The 19,643-nt window shown below is 32.0% G+C and overlaps 1 protein-coding gene across 2 annotated transcripts in view; it reads right to left on the bottom strand.

Annotated features, from left to right (window-relative positions):
* LOC113394793 (uncharacterized) overlaps window positions 1–13,664 on the bottom strand; it is a 337,088-nt gene extending 323,424 nt beyond the window's left edge. For both annotated transcript variants that reach the window (XR_010309412.1, XM_026632215.2), the window contains exon 1: window positions 13,395–13,664. The gene's annotated coding sequence lies outside the window, so the exon portion shown is untranslated. The remainder of the gene's footprint in view (window positions 1–13,394) is intronic.
* Between the last annotated feature and the right edge of the window lie 5,979 nt (window positions 13,665–19,643).

The following is a 19,643-nucleotide window of genomic DNA, read 5'->3' as shown; positions in this document are numbered from 1 at the left end:
GAAGAAAATCGAGTATTTTATGAAATTCTTTTTTTAATGGTCAAGTGATATTTATTAATTTTTATAAAGCTTACAGGAAATTAATTTCTTAAACTCTATAAATAAAATTCTTAAACTCTGTCAAATCGTGTCGAAAACTCGAAGTTATAATATATTTAAATAGAAACAACTTTGTTTCATGGAAGGTGTTCAGTTATTTTATGAAAACTACTTGATTTCTTTAAAAATATATATAATATCATACAAATCAAATCAAATCAAATCAAAAATCTTTATTCAATATAGAAGTGTTTACACTTGCTTATTGATTGTCAAAAATCTACCACCGGTTCGGAATTTAGCACCTCGGACCTGAGAAGAACCGGCGAAAGAAACTCAGCGGGATATTTTTTTTTTTTTTTTTTTCATTTTGCATGTACAATAATTATTATATTTTAGTTATTTGAAACAGCCTGGAGGCGATCATTTCATTCCCAAGGTGTGCAGTCAACTAAAAAGTCATTAGTGTTGTAATATCCTTTAGCACACAAACGCTCTTTAACGATTCTTTTGAATTTTATAATTGAATAATTTTGAACGTTTTCTGGGATCCTGTTGTAAAAACGTATACATTGCCCCAAAAAAGAGTTACTAACCCTGTGTAATCGGGTACTTGGAGTAACAAGTTTATTCTTGTTCCTAGTGTTAATAGAATGTACGTCACAATTTCTGGGAAAATCGTTTATGTTTTTGCGTACATACATAACATTATCAAAAACAAATTGAGAAGCGACAGTCATTATTTTAATTTCTTTAAATTTATCTCTTAACGAATCTTTTGGGCCCAGGTTATAAATTGCACGAATAGCCCTCTTCTGCAGTACAAAAATAGTATTAATGTCAGCTGCATTACCCCAGAGTAGGATGCCATACGACATTATACTGTGGAAATAACTGAAGTACACAAGGCGAGCCGTATCCACATCAGTCAAAAGTCTAATTTTTTTTACCGCATAGGCTGCAGAGCTGAGTCTATTCGCCAACTTATTTATATGGGGGCCCCATTGGAGCTTAGAGTCTATTGTCATACCAAGGAACTCTGTTGATTCTAAAACATCTAATGCTTCCCCGTTTAAGCATACACTCGTTTTGACACATCTTACATTGGGAGTAGTGAATTTAATACATTTAGTCTTTTTACTATTTAACATTAAATTATTAACACTAAACCAATTTATACCATAACGGTTACCATTCATAACCTCGTAATTTTTTTTTTTAAGTAAATATTTGACAACATCACATACATTACTCTGATCCCAATGTAAGTAACTAAAGCACTTGTGTTATGGAAAATCAGAAGTAACGACGGTACCACATACACCCAGACCCAAGACTACATAGAAAACTAATGAAATTTTTCTACATCGACTCGGCCGGGAATCGAACCCGGGACCTCGGAGTGGCGTACCCATGAAAACCGGTGTACACACTACTCGACCACGGAGGTCGTCAATTATTATCACCTAAATTACTATTATAAATACCCTAATAATTCTAATACAGCGTTGTCACTGCGTCGTTGTTGTTTTAGTTTGTTTAGTTGTGGATTATGAGGTCCCCGGTTTTAATCCCGTGTTGGGTCAATAATAAGTATTGATTTATGTGACGAAATTCTCAGTAGCCGCACAGAGTTAGGAGTTCGCAGAATTATGTTCTCGAGCCTCGGAGGCCAACTTAAGTCATTAAATTTTACGTCCCAGAAAACTACGATAAAAATATAATAATAATAATCAATATTATATAAACAAAAAATTACTGCTTTTATGTTTAAAATAGAATTCTGTAATTATTTTATGTAACGTCAAGAGCAAAAAAGTTTAACCTTGCTGCCGTATATAATGTAACTAGACTTTCAATAGTCGTCACTACATTTTCCTGCAATATATCAAGGCTTTCCGCAATTACCTTTCCTTTTTGTGTTCTTGTAACAAAACAAATGCCTTTTATATGACTGAAAATTAAAAAAAAAATGTTTTCGTTATATGATATTCTTTCAAATACATCGTATAGATTCGTTTCGTATTACCTTTTTAAATATTAATTAATATATTAACTACATACCTTAATTGGCCTATACGACCTTATTTTTATTGTAATTGTTTAAATATTGTTCGAATTTCAAATTAAACATATTACTATATTTTCTTTAAAATGCTTATTATTTTGTTATATTGTTGTACTGGCTGATGATACTAAATGTTTAATAATATTATTTAATAGTTTTTAATTAAAAGTGAAAGTTTTTAATGTTTTATTGAAAATTATAAATTATGACAAAATAACCAACATTAAAGCATAATTTCTTTTTTTATTATGAAATTGTCTGTGATTATATATTAAACGTCAGTAAATAATACTTGAGATAATACATATAATATAGTATATATATACCACAAACAGTACTTTACATTTTATTATATATTATGTATACATATCATTATTAGTTATCGCAATACTAGTGATACATTTAAAGATAACTTTTAATTGAAAATTGGGTCAATGAATGTCTTTATTCAGCCTTGTATAATTCTGTTAAAAAAGTATTTTCTTTAGTTTACTAATTGTAGTTACATTTAATGTAATACATTAGTATTGTTTTTAATTATGTAACAGTTGTATTTTTGTTTATGAATATAAATATTTAGTACCAGAGTTAAGAAAGACACACTTAGAATTTTTTTTAGTTAGTGATTATAAGTAATTGAAAGAGTGTTTTCTTGTCATTAAACTTTACTCTCAGTCACGCACACTAAGACATATTATAAATACGAGCATCACTCAGGCGGATATTAATTGAACGTGGAGGGGCGCGCCTTCGTGAGTGACTAGATCCATATTTGTATATATTTCGAATGACTTATAATGATAATGATCGTTTCTTGTTTTTTTTTTACTTTTAAGAATATAATGATAATGATCGTTTCTTGTTTTTTTTGGCTTTTAAGAATCTGTCATTTTTGGCATCTTTTTTTGTCAATTAAGTGAGCCGCATTAAACAACTTCTTAGCCTTGATGATTATTATTGGACTTCTTGTATTTATTAATTCCAAATATAAATTTTCAATTCCAAATAAATTCCAAATATAAATTATTTATATTTGGAATAAAAGCCGATATCCCAGTGTTTAGAATACGAGAATCTCAACCGAACAATGCGAGTTCGAAATGGAACAAATACTTGTATTCATGTGCTTAATTTGTGTTTATAATTCATATCGTGATTGGAATCTAATAACATATAAGTATATACCTACATACCTTCCACGCAAAAAGTTAGGAAGCCTTAGCCTCTAACTTACCTTTATTTAAAAGCAGTAAACGATTCATATTTCTGGGATCCAAGAACTGTTCAGGTTTTTTATTCTATTGAATTGCTAATTCCTTGTATATTTCTTGGGTTCTTTGCCATAACAAAGATTACTTTATCCAGTCGTTTTTCAAAGATGAGTACTCGAGAGTTCTGCACAGATTTCCCTACAGATGGCGTCATCGACGCTTAAGACGGAATGGCAGCATTATATCAAACGCCGCTTCAGATATGAATATGTAACTTAGAAAGTGCCTCGGGCTCGTTACTTAAGGGTACAGATCTTGTATAGAAATTTTGCACACAGATTTTATATTATATACCTATTTTTATAGTTATATATGACTTCAGCTATACATAAGAGTATATAGCTATATATTCGACACATACAAAATCAGGGTAAATACAAATTCGCAGAGCATTCGCAATTCGAAGAATGGCAAGTGCCACTTACGATGCCAATAATTAAATGCCAGAGGTGATCAAATTGACCAATTACCTGGTAACATTCTTTGTTAACTTTCCAATTTTTTCATAAATCCGTAACGTAACTTTCAAACCAAATTACTTTCGTTTCGTAATTTTTATAGATATTGTAATATATATTACATCTGAGAAGACGAAGAGCCCATTCGTTTGTACGACGTATTAAGTGGTCTTTAAAAATAATAAAGAATGAGCTTAGCGAAGGAATGAAATTTAAGATTCGTGCGAGATATAGTTTTGTCTCTTTTTTTGAATTCTTAATTCGGTCGAAGTTTGTTTTTTACGTCTGAAATGTTTAACCTATTTTATAAGACACCACAATTAAGAAGGATATTGCAGTTTGTTTGTTTTTATTAATGTAGTCCAGGGATCTAAGAAAGTTGAGCGGTTTTGAAAAATAAAAAGAAACTGTTGCTGTTTTTTTATACTGTTTTTTATAAGGTTCGTTGATGTTTTTGATATGATGATATGCATCAGATAGGTGCTCTGCTTCTAAGTAACGATTAATATTCAATTCTGCTATAATATGCTGAAATTTTATACGATGAAACAGGATAATTTTATCAGAATAGAATTATTAATTTAGATTAAAGACGGCATATATTATACAATTAGCCCGACTCGCTGGCGTTAATAAAAAAGAGTAACATACAACAGAATTCAAAATATTGACGGCCTAGTCACATACCGATAATTACAGAAAAAATTTTTTTTGTAATAATTATTATACATAAATTTATATGTAGATTATTATAGTATTATTTTTTCCGAATAACGACACGGACGATGATCTTTTAAAGTATGCCGACAAGCATTTTTTTTTTATTTAAACTGGTCGTGATTTTTCATATACCTACAGTTCGTAGATTGATTAAAGAGGTAACACGAAAAAGGTTCACAAAAAAATATTTCAATACGTTTTGAGAATTGAGGCTTTTGTTCAAATAATTTCTTAATTACCGTACCGAAACTTGTTCGAACGAGTACCTATTCGGAGTTGTTTTTTTTTTGCATCCGTTCGAACCGGTTCCAGGCAACGTGGGTCTAGATTGGTTATAACAATAAACTTTATTAAAAAAAAATATAATGAAACTATATACATGTACATAAAACTTTTTATTTGCTTTCGACATTTATATTTTTCTTTTAATAAATATGACGAAATAGTTCTTGCCCGCGGCTTGAACGACGAACGAAGTTCTTGGTCGTCAGGTATTTTTTTTTTTATTTACTTTACAACATCCACGGGCTCACAGTTGCCCGTGCCTTTTTTTACATTTTATTTTTATAAATTGTGGCGTTATTTTATATTTTTACTGACCATCAGCAGATCTTCGCTGGACTTAAAGCTTGACGTCTTCTTGGTCGTCAGGTATTATTAGGCAGAAAAAGTCTTCCTTGGAGTACAACCTTGCTCCATAACAAATTTCATCTGATTCGGTTTGTTGATTTTGCCGCGGAAGAGCAAATATACAGACAGACAAACTTTCAAATTTATAATATTAGTATAAATGATGATGAAATGAAAAAAGTCTTTCATTTCCCGCCATTTTTAGTATGTCAAACCGACAGAGTAATAGTTACTATACACACCATGTACATATAGTTTACATAAAAAATATTAACCAAGAACGCAAACGTATTATACAAATAAAATTTATAAAATCACGACCACGTGTCGTGATGTAGTAGAAAAAAATACTAGCAGATTCTGTTCCGATTCTCTCGGTGAAAAATTGTTATTAATAACACAATGTTTTTGTACTATTACTCAGACCCCGAGCATTATTCATTATTTCCATGATAATAAAAATAAATAATAATTTAATTTTAAACCGTATAGCAACATAACAAATGAACAAGAAATAGGCTGTATAGTTTCTACACAATTAGTTTCATTTTTAATCAGTTTTTTATCGAATTTTATTATCTATGGTCATAAAAAAATAACTCGTGTATATTGTGTTAACAATTGGTTTTGTATTACAAAACCGTGAAGGAACTTGTTTCCAATATTTACTTGTGACCACGACATTGTCATGAATCTCATAAGCAGAATATAATTTTATTATACTATATATATTTTTATTATGGCATTGGTTGGCGGACGAGCATATGGGCCACCCAATGGTAAGTGGTCACCACCGCCCATAGACAAAGGCAATGTAAGAAATATTAACCATTTCTTACATCACCCATGCGCTATCAACCTTAGGAACTAAGATGTTATGTCCCTTGTGCCTGTGATTACAGTGGCTCACTCACCTTTCTAGCCGGAACACAACAATACAGAATAGTGTTATTTGGCAGTAGAATATCTGATGAGTGGGTGGTACCTACCTAGACGGGCTTACAAAAAGCCCTACCACCAAGTAAAAAAAAATTATACTACATATATATTATATGTAAATAATTTTGTACGTATGGATGTTCATCACTCATTCACACACAACAGCTGAACAGCTGTTTCTGTTAAACTCATTTCGAATCTCACTCGTGAAATATGATCACAGTCTTACGGTGATACGCTATTTTAATGCGTATCCTTTACGTGAAAGGAGCCCTTTGCCCAGAAGTGGGAAATTAACAGGCTGTTACTACTAATACTAAGACTACTTCCCTATCAACGAGATAATTATTATTGAAGTTACATATCACTGTACGTTAGCACCGTAGACACCTCATACAGCGGTCGTGCTAATATTTCTCGGGAAAACGTCGAAGAAAACCGGAACAAACTTGTGTCTGAAATCGAGTCTTCGTTACACAAAGTCTCGAACTGCGGCCGGCTAAACCTAGTCCATTTCAACCCCAAAAAGATGCAAGTTTGCGCGTTAACTGCTAAAAAACACCATTTGTCGTATCTCCACGATTTGAGAACATTCCGTTAGCCGCCACAGCTAGTATCGGAATACTTGGCGTCGATATTTCAAGCCTCGTTCAGTTCCGCGGTCAATTGGAAGGCAAAGCCAAATTGGCATCAAAAAAGCTCGGTGTGCTCAGCAAGGCAAGACAGTATTTCACGTCGGCCCATCGTCTAAGACTCTACAAGGCACAAATTCGGCCACACATGGAGTACTGCTCTCACCTCTGGGCGGGTGCTCCCCAGTACCAGCTCCTTCCATTTGATCGTATCAATCGTAGAGCGGCTCGAATTATCGACGATCAAGCCCTTTCCGATCTGCTTGATCCTTTGGCTTTGCGTAGAGATGTTGGATCGCTCTGCATCTTCTACAGAATTTATCACGGGGAATAACATACATACATATAACATAATCAGCCTGTAAATTTCCCACTGCTGGGCTAAGGCCTCCTCTCCCGTTGAGGAGAAGGTATGGAGCATATTCCACCACGCTGCTCCAATGCGGGTTGGTGGAATACACATGAGGCAGAATTTCGTTGAAATTAGACACATGCAGGTTTCCTCACGATGTTTTCCTTCACCGCTGAGCACGAGATGAATTATAAACACAAATTAAGCACATGAAAATTCAGTGGTGCCTGCCTGGGTTTGAACCCGAAATCATCGGTTAAGATGCACGCGTTCTAACCACTGGGCCATCACGGGGAATGTTCCGACGAATTGTTCGGATTAATCCCGGCTGCTGATTTTCACCTTCGGACATCTCGTCAAAATTCAAAATATCACCCACACCACCTAGGTGTCCGAAAATCCACAACAGCGCGATTTTTAAGACATTTTCTGCCTCGCACAACCACTCTGTGGAAGCAGCTTTCGCCGGCGGTTTTTCCGAACCGATAACGTTAATCAAGATAATGTTTGTAAATCTACCGCCGGTTCGGAAAGTAGATTCTACCAAGACGAACCGGCAAGTATCTTAGTAAATCACTGCCTAGAAATCAACAAGTCCTAAGGTCCATTGCTTTTTGCTATATAATCTTATATTAAGTAATCTGCCTAAATTATTAATATACATTTCGATATTAATTATTTTTCAAATCCATATTATTAATGTTTTCAAATAATCTGTAGATAAGATTAAGCAACCACAAATTGTACAGTAGTTACAATTCATTACAGTTAGAATACTCCGATGATATAAACAGTAAAAATATCATCATTGTTTTAGTATTTAGGTAAATGTGTATCGGAATCTATGTGGTGTAACTCAATAAATTTTACCGATAAGGTCACGTTCTTACTTATAATAAATGTAGAAATATATGTATACATATCTACTCTAAATAATTCCATAATACAATTTACACAAGCTTGGTAATAAAAGTCACTACACGTTAATGTGCGTTGTCTTATAATATAGCATTACTTTCTACCTCTGTTTGTGTATGTGACTTACCACTGCAAGTTAGTATTATATGTTGTCGCTTTAAATATTAAACAAAGAGTGCCTAGTATGTCCTCCTTTCCGATTTTGGTCAGGGGAATGTAATCATTGCCCTCTTCCATACTCCGGACTGTTACTGAGAATTTTTCTCCACAAAACCCAGTTACTTTTGAATGGATGAAACTGAGGTTTGAGCCCACGACCTAGGGATCATCAGGCTCATAAGCCAATAGACTAGTGAAGCAGGCAAATGATGAAGAAGAAGGAAAAAAGTAAACTATTGTTAGTTATGGAAGCAATGCAACTCTGTACGTATCCTTTATACTTAAATGCATTGCAACCAACCAGACTAGTAATTTTAGCCGTGACCAAAATCGATAAAAAATATTTTATTAATGTCGAAATATTAAAATCAAATTATTAATTTCCAGAAAAGAACATTTTTACAGGTAAGCACGAGTCGCGGTATTTTCCACTTCTGCTTGCACCGGGACTTCCCGGTGAGCTGTATCACGAAGTTTTTACGGTCAAAAAAAACAGTTATAGTTTGAGTAAAAGTATCGTATTCGTTTTATTAATATTGCAAGTCGTCAAAAAAAGAGCCTGATCTTTTGCTATTTGGGTTATGTTGTTCCATAGTTTTTGCTCCACAACGGTATGTAAGAGTTTTTGTCACAAAATCGGGGTTTTTTTTTGTAACTGAGTAAAAACTCATGAATCCACTTCCTGGAAAAACTGTTAAGACTAATTTTAAAACCAAATGCACTATGCAGATATATTCACAAAAAAGGTATTGTAATAAAACACACAGTAAATCAAATGCTAATAATACATTGTACGAAGACAACCACAATGTAAGTATCTAATAGCATTATATTTATAAAATATAATATATGTTTATAATAAGTCGTGGGTCAAACATTTCACAGCTCACAATACGACAAAATAGCAATACGCAATGAAAGGAATTCAGTGGATAAGTTTAAACAAATCAAATACAAGGAACAGAATTAAAGTTCCGAGAATAATAAATGTTATAATTGAATACTTTGTTTAAAACTAGTGCCTATTCTTAGAGACATAAGAGTTATGTTTATTTTGTTACCTGTGTGATTTCTTTAGGGTTGACAATAATAGAAATATTATTATTACAACGTGGTTGACTTTATGTACATATTTGTATCGGTATTTATAATAATACTAGCCGATGGATAATTAGTTTTGTGGAGAAATTCTTTGTGGGTATTACTATCAATAGGAACCTTTAAGCCTGGAAAGCTCAACGGCATACAGATTTAGCGATGTGAAAGCAATTGTGTGAAAGAACCAATAAGGCTCGATCCCTACCTCTTTGGTAACTGTCATCCCGTGATAAGATGTAAGGAATAGAAAATCAGTTCCTTTAAAATACTATACTACTCTATAGTAGATAGAATCTTAATATTTAGGCTCCATGTTTTAAACGTTTATAAAAATGTTGAGTCTACCTAATTTTACTTATTAATGTATCACTGCTGATTCTCTTCTTTTAATTGAGAGGCTTTATTACACTAAGTTGATAAGCCTTTAGCCTGTAAGATCAATGTGTTGTCTTCAAACCCTATCTAAGTCTTCTTCCAGGGAATATCTCACAGGTAATAACGTGCACAAATTTCTAGTATGAAAAGTTTTAAATAAATTAATAAATTAAAGAGACAACCCTATTTTATATGCACCTATTTCTAGGTAGCGTCGGTCTAAAAGGACTTTATAAGCAATAATAGCAGAGCGGTTAATTGATACTAGTTTTCTACACCAACCGCAGTACCTTTGTGGTCGGAATTAATACATTGTTTACGGCAAATAATCTCTGTTTATTTAATTAGGTAATGGGATTGTTGAAATGGAATTATTTTGTTTACACATTCAAAACTTAAATTTAGTTTTGCCTTCTCAATAGTATCGACTAAGTAGTGGTTGGTATTTTAATATGTCGTTTCAAAAGGGCCTTTATGAACCTTTGAATAAAGAATGTTTTTAATTTTTAATTATTTATAAGCATATTGTTTCTCCTTGTCATATATTGATACAACAGTCTTCTGTTTTAAATATATAAGATTAAGAACGATTTTAAGTTTAAAGTCTGCTTTGACGCCTTGAGAGATTATTCAACTACATTTTATGCAGTTTTATTAAGCAATCATATTTGCCCGGCGGTTTATCTCGCGTTAAATTTGTCTTATATTGCGAATTTATTTCTAAATTGAATAAAGAATTTTATGCCTGGAATTAAAACCTTTGAGAAATTTAAATACCGTCTTTAACAATAACGACATTCTTAGAAATACTTATTCGTGTAATTTTGTAAAAATGGTAAAGAAATTTTCCATGCATTCTTTGTCTGGCATTCGAAATTCAACCTTGGACGAAAGTCTACTCGATAACAAGGTTTCAAAATCAGTCATTCTTGCGTCAGTTTAGCTTTTGTTCTTCTTTTAATCGTCTTAGCCGTCTGCATAATAAACACATACTGGACTAAGGTCGTAATTACGTGCAACTTACCTTCTAAGTTACCCACCTAAATATACTTTTTTTTTTAAATACTAATCATTTCTTCAAAGGGATACATAAGACTTTATTTGTTAACTAAAAATTAGTCTTAGTAAGTCATTTGCATTATAGGAATAAGTAATTTAGCTGCACGAGCGTTAATACAACTTCTGTTCTATTGACGAATGAACGTCGAACGAAAGGAATAGATTCAAATCCAGACAAGCACAGACAGGCACCATAGCTCTTTCTAGCTCCTCCTATTCTGTAAGGTTTTCTCACAACGGATAGCAATCCGAGACAACCTAAGAGAATCAACGAATAGGATCACCGGCAACTACCAATCCACCACCCGACTCGGCAACCTAGGTCCTACAGCTCTGCAGCCTTATAATTTAACCACTAGAGCAATCAGCAACAGCTAGAAGTAATTTTATCGAAAAAACAATAAAGGACCAGCAATATTTTTAATCATGTCTGTTTAAAAAACGTGTATTAGAATCTACATAATTGTATTTATAGTCTATTCAATATTTAAATCGAAGAAGGAATAATTATAAACAAACGTTAGATCTATGTATTCAAATATCTCGGCTATATTGTGTACTACTAACAGTTCTTAATTTATATACCTTTATATAAGATTTTAAATTAACATGGTTATTTTTATTACTAACAGTATTTAAAACGGGATATTTACCATGTTCGTAGAAAATGTCGAAATATCGAGCTCCACCAAATAAAAATAAAAAAACATGGTAAATATCCCGTTTTAAATACTGTTAGTTATATACCTTTGTTTATAATACAACACTTATACTTAGCTACTTATATCAAATTCAATTTTAATTCCAAAATTCTGATAAGTTTCGACGACGTTCAAAGCGCTATTTTTTCGCAAATCCATAATGAATATTTTCTACGTTATTCATTAATTCAAGCTCTCGACCAATGATATCGCGTCATATCAATGTCAAATGTTGTTTACTTGGCTTTTGTCCTCTTATGGTTGGAATAGACTATAAAATGAAATCGTTCCTTGGAGATGAAAATACAATGAATACTATGCTGAGTGGGCACTTTATATACCGATTCATTTGTTCATAATAACAATTATTGTTTGTTTGTACGTTATAATTAATTTCACAGATATAAAGCCCGTAAACATTTTTCTATAATTCAGAAATACATTTTCAATATAATTATAAAAGGTCTAAACAGTACAATTTGAATTTGTACTGCTCCGGTTGGCTTGTATAGTGGCATAATACAAACTATACATTATCTTTATTTAAAGTAACATTAAATATAAAAAGAGGAAAGGAAGAAAGGAAAGGAAGGAGGAAGGAGAGAAATATTCGGCAAATTCGACTACAGCCAGAAATAATTAAGCGTTTTACTTGAGAATAGTGATTATATCGCCAACCCTGCACGGTTGCAATGGTAAGTGAACAGTGCTAAAGTTTATAACGGTCTTTTTATTAAATTTATAAATTTAAAAAAATATATGAAAAAATTTACGTAATTAATATATTTTCAAACGGATATAACTTTTGCAATATATATTTAAATATCACAAATTTAACTGGATAAAACCAGTCTGAATTAGTGACGGCGATTCGAAATTATATATATATATATATATATATATATACCTATATAGCAACAAGCCTAGCCTATATATATATAATTACAAATGTTCAATTAATACATTAACTGTTGTATAAATTCTCATTAAAGACTATAATAATAATACACCATAATACACCTATGTTGTATCTTGTAGTTTGCGATATTGAATGTCAAGGCGGCATTAGACGCCAGTATAATGGTTAAACCAGTAATTGTTAGCTACGTGGAATGCAGACACAATTACTTTCATTCACACGATAAGCGATACAGAGGTAATCTAAGTATACTTAATAAACAGATAATGATGCAACTACTTATTATAGATAAAGTTTTGCACGCAATGGATTCTTTTAATAGTTTAAGAATAATGTCAGAATTTTGAAATTGGAACGTTTTTTCTTCAAAAATATCAAATACTTACGAACTATAGATTTAGAGGCATTCGAGATTGCCATAATAAATTCATATTTACTAATGAAAATACAAAAAGTATATAGACCCTAAACTAATATTTTTTTTAAATATTTAAATTAATTTTCGATATTCAATTTCATAGATTGCGATAAAAAAATAAAAAACCGTTTAAAAATATTTACGAAATGCACCCAACATTCAATTCCTCGAATAGAAAATAAATCACATCTGTCTAGACCAGAGCTCGTGTAATAATACGCAGACTGTCTTACGACTTGCTAATAGCTTGGCATTTTGTATAAGAATTTAAAAAAATATATAATATATAATCTATGCGAATGTTCATTTGTGTTTTTCGATAACTGTAGCATCGACAGCAATAAGGTTTTATATTATTAATATTGTCGTAATGACGTTAAAAATACGTTGAAAACATTTACACAGGTGCGTAAAATTATAAATGGATTGTTGTTACCAACCTTGATGTAAATGCGGGTGTTTCTGTTTAAATCAACTAAATTTAAATATTTATTATAGTATTAGACGTAATTACGATTAGGATTGTACAGTGTTTTTTTTTTATCAACCAACTTTGATAAGTCCTTATCGAAAGTTAATCAACCGCGTCGACTAACAAGTAACAATTGTATGATAAGAAAATATAAAACAAAACCAACCGTGAAAATCCTTAAAGTGTCTTACAAAATCACACCACTCAAGATTTGCAACATTCCAAAATGCACCACAATTATTACAATTTCACGTATAACTGTTATATTTTCACATAAACACGTATCCACACTCGGCCTATCACTGTTACACTTTCGCAAAAACGAGAAGAAATGTTTGGCGATGTTTTTTTTTTACGAAAGTTATCACGCGACTTCGGCGAGCGGTACGACAGTACTACCTCGCACGGCAATCCGTCGTGGACTGACGCGCGAGGAAGAGAAAGGTCATATCGAATTTGAATAAAGAGCGATAGGTGTGAAAGAGATGGACTATGGGAATGAAGTTAGTGGAAGATCACGGTATGACCGAGAATGACCACATAGCACGCATTTTGTTTTGTACAATGATTGCACAAATTGAGAGTTGGCGCGTTTTTGTTACGGGCCACGTGTTTAAATTTATATTTTTAAATAGCATAGGAACAATTTAGTTGAGTGCTTTTTTGTTTTTAGAAGCACTTTTAAACTTAACGATATTTAATAACTCTAGTTAGTTTTAAACAAAAACGTAAGTAGTGGGGTCGTTTGTTATTTTTTTAACTATAATAAAAAAAAATATATTGCTTGGCATAGTCTTCAGAATCATTAATTACTATCTGTACTTATCTATACTATATTACCTAACTGTTATTGTAATTAAATATTTTTTTTACATATTAGATATTGTTCAATAATTTTATTAAGAGAACAAATATTAAATCAAAAATATTATTATAAGTAATACTTATGTAATTTAAGAAATAAAACAATGAAATGATTACTAAATATAATGTAAAAATGTAGCCTCGATACCAATGCATAGTCTAACCTTCTTTTTGTAATCAACGCGTAAGATTTTTTACTTTTTTCTCGAAGCGTTGCAATAAGGCGGATAAAATTGGCAATTGTTTTTTAAGTTATGCGAAAAGATAAAACTTTTAGGGTTCCTTGGTTAAAAATAAACATTATTTTATATATTTAGGTTTGTAGGTTTTACATAAGTATTTTTTTACACTTTGTTATAATATTTGTAGGGCTTTGTGAGTGGTTTGGTGTCTACCCAGACTGCCCATCCGGGTTACCAACGGCTCATCAAATATTTACGATCATAATTGGTATTATATAATCTTATGGTAAAGACTGCAGATAGCTATAGATCCTAGGCTTGAATTCGGGGAAGAACCTCTGAATTTAATACCTACGCTTAATTTCTACTTCAAATTTATCTCATTATCAGCGTTGAAATAACGTAAACAAACTTTCATGCTATGTATGAAACTCTTTTCATTTATATTGGCCATACCGTAATGGAGAAGCGTGGCGTAATATGCTCTAAACATTGTTTAAAGGATAAGCTGATACTGATAGCGATGTCATCTTAATTTCAAATTAAATCCTAATATAGCAATAGTGGTCAAATAGATTGAAAACATGGCTGTCACGAGACGCGGATGAGAAACATCGAAACAGATAGTTATTGAAAAATTGTATTATTAAAAGTAACCGATAAATAAATATGAATTAAAATTAATAACTTAATAAAGTATTTTTTATGCTTAGTTTTATAATAATAATTATAATATGGCAGTATGGTGGAATACAAGAGTCATGTCGTTTGCCGCAAATACATGTTTAGCGATAAAAAAAAAACTTACCTTATTGCTTTCACAAGTGCACCTATTTTCATTTGAGACGCTTAATTGTTTCAAGACGGATAAAAATGTGTACTCTTTCTATTTTTTCTTTTTTTTTTGTAATATAGAGCAAATTTATTCAGGGACGAATTTAACAACGTTTAGCTATAAGGACTTTATTAAAATGAAAAGGGCAACCTTTTAATAAAGATCTTAAAATAAAAAGCTTATTGTAAAATTAGGAACGAATTTTTATATTAAGTACCCATTTTTTCTTACGTTTTTTTTTTCATGTGAAAATGTTCAATAGGCATGTAAGGGCCGTATATTATATATATATAAATTTCCTTTGTGATTAGTTAATTCAGTTAGATAATATGTTGGAATTTTTAATTTAAATAGTAATAATGATGACGTCACATTGACTGATTGCCACGGTGACCATTATCATTGATAATAGATTGTGCTGGAGACATAACCTATTGTGTGTGTGAGTCTGCAAACACAAACTTGCTATATTATGTCACTCGCATAGTCTGATGGGAAGGCCGATCCGACACGATCGGAAGAGTTCTCAACAACCAACATTAACAGCCTGTAAATTTCCCACCGCTGGCCTCCTCTGCCTATGAGTAGAAGGTTTGGAGCATATTCCACCACTTAATACGTTACTCCAATGCCGATTGCCTGACTGGACTAATACTGAGTGAATAAGTATGAGTAACATTCGCAGTAGCTGAAATTGATCATAAGGAAATGTAACTTGGGATAACGGTTTCTGTATCACTATAGGATTGTTAATTTAATTAATTCATTAGTTGAATCTATCTCGACAAGCTAACATAGACAATCGGTCAAACCTTAGTTTAACATAAAACTATAGTTAAAACGATTTTCAAGTTATACATCTAAAAAAATCGATTAGAGGCCTACGTTCATTTATTAATATTAAAATGATTACTATGTTTATTTTTATCTTAAACGATACGTGTACAATATTTTAAAATGATATTTTTGTATTGTAGCAATACTGTATGCAACAATTTAATGCGCCATGTTTCTAAGCGGGAGTCGTTTTAAACGATTTTCGTTTACATTTCGAATTTCTGAACGAAAATTTAAATATGCATCTTCAATACATTAAAAATATTAAAGAAATAACAATTTCAATTTAATTTTGATTTAACGAAGTATTCATACTTATCAATATAAATATAATATTAACTTTGATAATTTTATTATGTTTATAGATAAATTAGTAAAAATTTTAAACGAGATACAAGTAACGCGAGGAATAATATACGGGATCGTACGCCGCATTAGCACTCAACGGACGGATAGATAAGTTAGCAAAATGTTTATATTTCAAAATAACACGGTATAAAACCATTATTTTGTATTATAAAAATAATTAAGTCCAGTTAATTCACAAAATTATGTCATTTCGTAAATGGAATACAAAGAAATGAATGGAATACTAAAAAAAAAAAAAATATATAAACGTCACAATATGGGCTTTTTAAAAAATCGTTCGAATGTTCAGTTATTGTTTCTTCTTAACCTTAATTTACTAATTTGATTTCGGCACCACTGAATTTTCATGTGCTTACTTTGTGTTTATAATTCGTCTCGTGCTCGGCGGTGAAGGAAAACATCGTGAGGAAACCTGCATGTGTCTAATTTCTGAAACGAAATTCTTGCACATGTGTTTTCCACCAACCCGCATTGGAGCAGCGTGGTAGATTATGTTCCAAACCTTCTCCTCAAAGGGAAAGGAGGGCTTAGCCCATCAGTGGGAAATTTACAGGCTGCTAATGAGTGATGATAATAACATTTCTAACGTAGTATAAAAAACACTGTTCTTAATAAACCGGTTTTTAGATATTCAAACTGGCAAATGATTTACCTAACGGTAAGTGGTCACTTCGACCATATTGCCGATGAGAAATACCACCGAGCACGCGGCTAGTGGTTTGAGCAGAGATAGATATGAAACAACGTCAACTGACTACGGAATGTCGACCACGGAACCTTAAAATGGCAATCCCAAAACGTAATAGCCGAGGTGAAAAACTCAGAATATTACGAGAGCCGTTTCGAAAAGTTACAAGTAAGTTTATATCAGTTATTCTTTGTTTCTTTCTCTTTGTAAATTTTACGCTCTTTGTTTTATCTGTTTTTTTTTTTTCATTAATGTTAACAGTACTGAGATATTTTGAACCTGGTCTAGCGCGAGTTTAAATCTTATAATATTATGGTTCCGTATAATAATTACAATTATGGTGTATTTGGAGATAGTTTTCCAAACATTGAGTTTTTTACATGAATTCGATTTACGCAGCTTGCCTTTTATTATCATAAAAGGTTAGGTCTAACAAAGTATCTAAAGGAATTTTGGAACACAATTTTAATCTAAAACCTCAATTTTGTTTGACTATGTAACTATTATGATTAATGACTTCGGATTCAGGGTCAATAGAAAACGCTTAGTTCTTTCAATTTTACCAACAGCTTGGAACTAATTTACTTGGTGGCAGGGTTTTGTGCAAGCCCGTCTGGGTAGGTACCACCCACTCATCATATATTCTACCGTCTGTTGTGTTCCAGCTTGAAGGGTAAGTGAGCCAGTATCTATAGACACAAAGGACATAACATCTTAGTTCCCAAGGATGGTGTCGCATTAGCGATATAAGGAATGATTAGTATTCTTACAGCACCATTGTCTATGGGCGGTGGTGACCGCTTACTATCAGATGGCATTTGCTCGCCAGGCTAACCATATAAAAAAAAATTATAACGATAACTCTGCTTTTATATTCTAGACACATTATTCAAACTAATCAAAACCATTCGATTAAATCAAATCGGTTGTCAATACAAAAATTTGGTGCCACTGAGTTAATCTGACGATGGAACTAGGTATAGCATACTTATGTATGGCATAGGAGTTTATACTCTTCAACGTCTTCTAGTAAACCTCTCGAGGTCAAACTCATTTGGGGTGTTTTGGAGAGTTGGATTCATTACAACTTAATGTAACTTAAATAAAACTTTATATTAGATTCACTTGTAACAGACGTGTAAAATTAACTTAATGAATACGCAGACATTATTAACTTTGCCGTTTCATAAATTCAAATCATTTGAAAAAATACATTGGTAAAGAAGGCATATTATTCGATACAAGATTATATAGATGATAAAAAAGCGTGGAGCGTACTTGTTGACTTCCAGGCAGGATATATAACATACATATATAATTGTATTTAACTAATATGACTTTATTTTTAAATGTTGAAAAAGAGTAACTACTGAATTTCTTGCCGGCTCTTTTCGGTAGAATCTACATTCCGAAACGGTGGTAGCTTCACTTAATATAGTTTGTTAAATGACGATTCAAAAGTGCTTGTAACAGCCTACTTGAATAAAGAATATTTTGATTTTGATTTTATTTACATAATAGTTATTAACATTGAGACCATAAATATATAAAATTGTTATCTATTGCATCCAGATAATTAAACAAGCATTAAGAAATATTATTAATTATATTTATAGCTATTGCTTGCAATAACTGCTATGAAATTGTAGAGAGGTTTCCTCGCGTTTACCATCAGCACCTAGCACGAGATCAATTATTCAAAATATACTACACGTATTCAAGTAGCAATAACTTTTGAATCGTCATTTTACAAAACCATATTAAGTGAAGCTGCCACCGTTTCGGAATGCAGATTCTACCGAGAAGAACTGGCAAGGAAATAATTCGGTATTTTAAATACAATGTTATGTTAGTCAAATACATAGCTGAACCTGCAGCCTCTTTACCCGGGCGAAATTTATAAAACACAAACTTCCAATCCCGTTTTAACCCCTTAGGGGTGGAGTTTCGTAAAATTCATAGCGGTTCATAGCGGTCGTCTATAAGGAAATTCAACCTGGCAAATTCAAGTTTGTAGGTGCTATAGTTTCTGAGATTTCGTGATTAATCAGTGAGTGGTATTTCCCTTTTATATATGTATATAGATTTATATTTTTAAATGATTTCATTTATGAATGTGAAACGCTAAAAATACCTGTGGAATATTACAATACATACAATAAATTAAGAATACATAGGTAACAAATGGGTATATTGTCTCATTCACCTTTCAAACCGGAACACAGCATTAATCTTTGTCACGAAAATGTTGAATTGCGACATATATCAATAAAAAGATAAACCATCATTCTTACTCGATTACCAACATCACTTGATTAGCCCTAATATAAAGGGAGTACAAACTCCACGGAAGTCTTCTAAGTGTTCCTTAATAGCAACATCAATAATTTAACATGGTTTCAAAAGAACAATGACCACCATACACCAGGCACGTAGCTTGTTACAACAAAGGCGGTCTTGTGAAACGGCTGAGGATCCGAAGTCCAGCAGAACGGAAACATTAATCGCTGTAATAAAAAAAGAGTTTTATTAAAAATAAGGTTTTATATTATTAATGTTCTAATATTAATTATTATTTTCTCTTCAATTTATAATTGGCGTATTGTTTTGCGTATATCTGTACCTCTAAACTACTTTCCA

The sequence above is a fragment of the Vanessa tameamea genome, chromosome 17 (genome assembly GCF_037043105.1).
Source record: "Vanessa tameamea isolate UH-Manoa-2023 chromosome 17, ilVanTame1 primary haplotype, whole genome shotgun sequence".
NCBI lineage: Eukaryota > Metazoa > Arthropoda > Insecta > Lepidoptera > Nymphalidae > Vanessa > Vanessa tameamea.
Note: the sequence above shows the minus strand (reverse complement) of the source record. Positions and strands in the feature narration are given on the sequence as shown.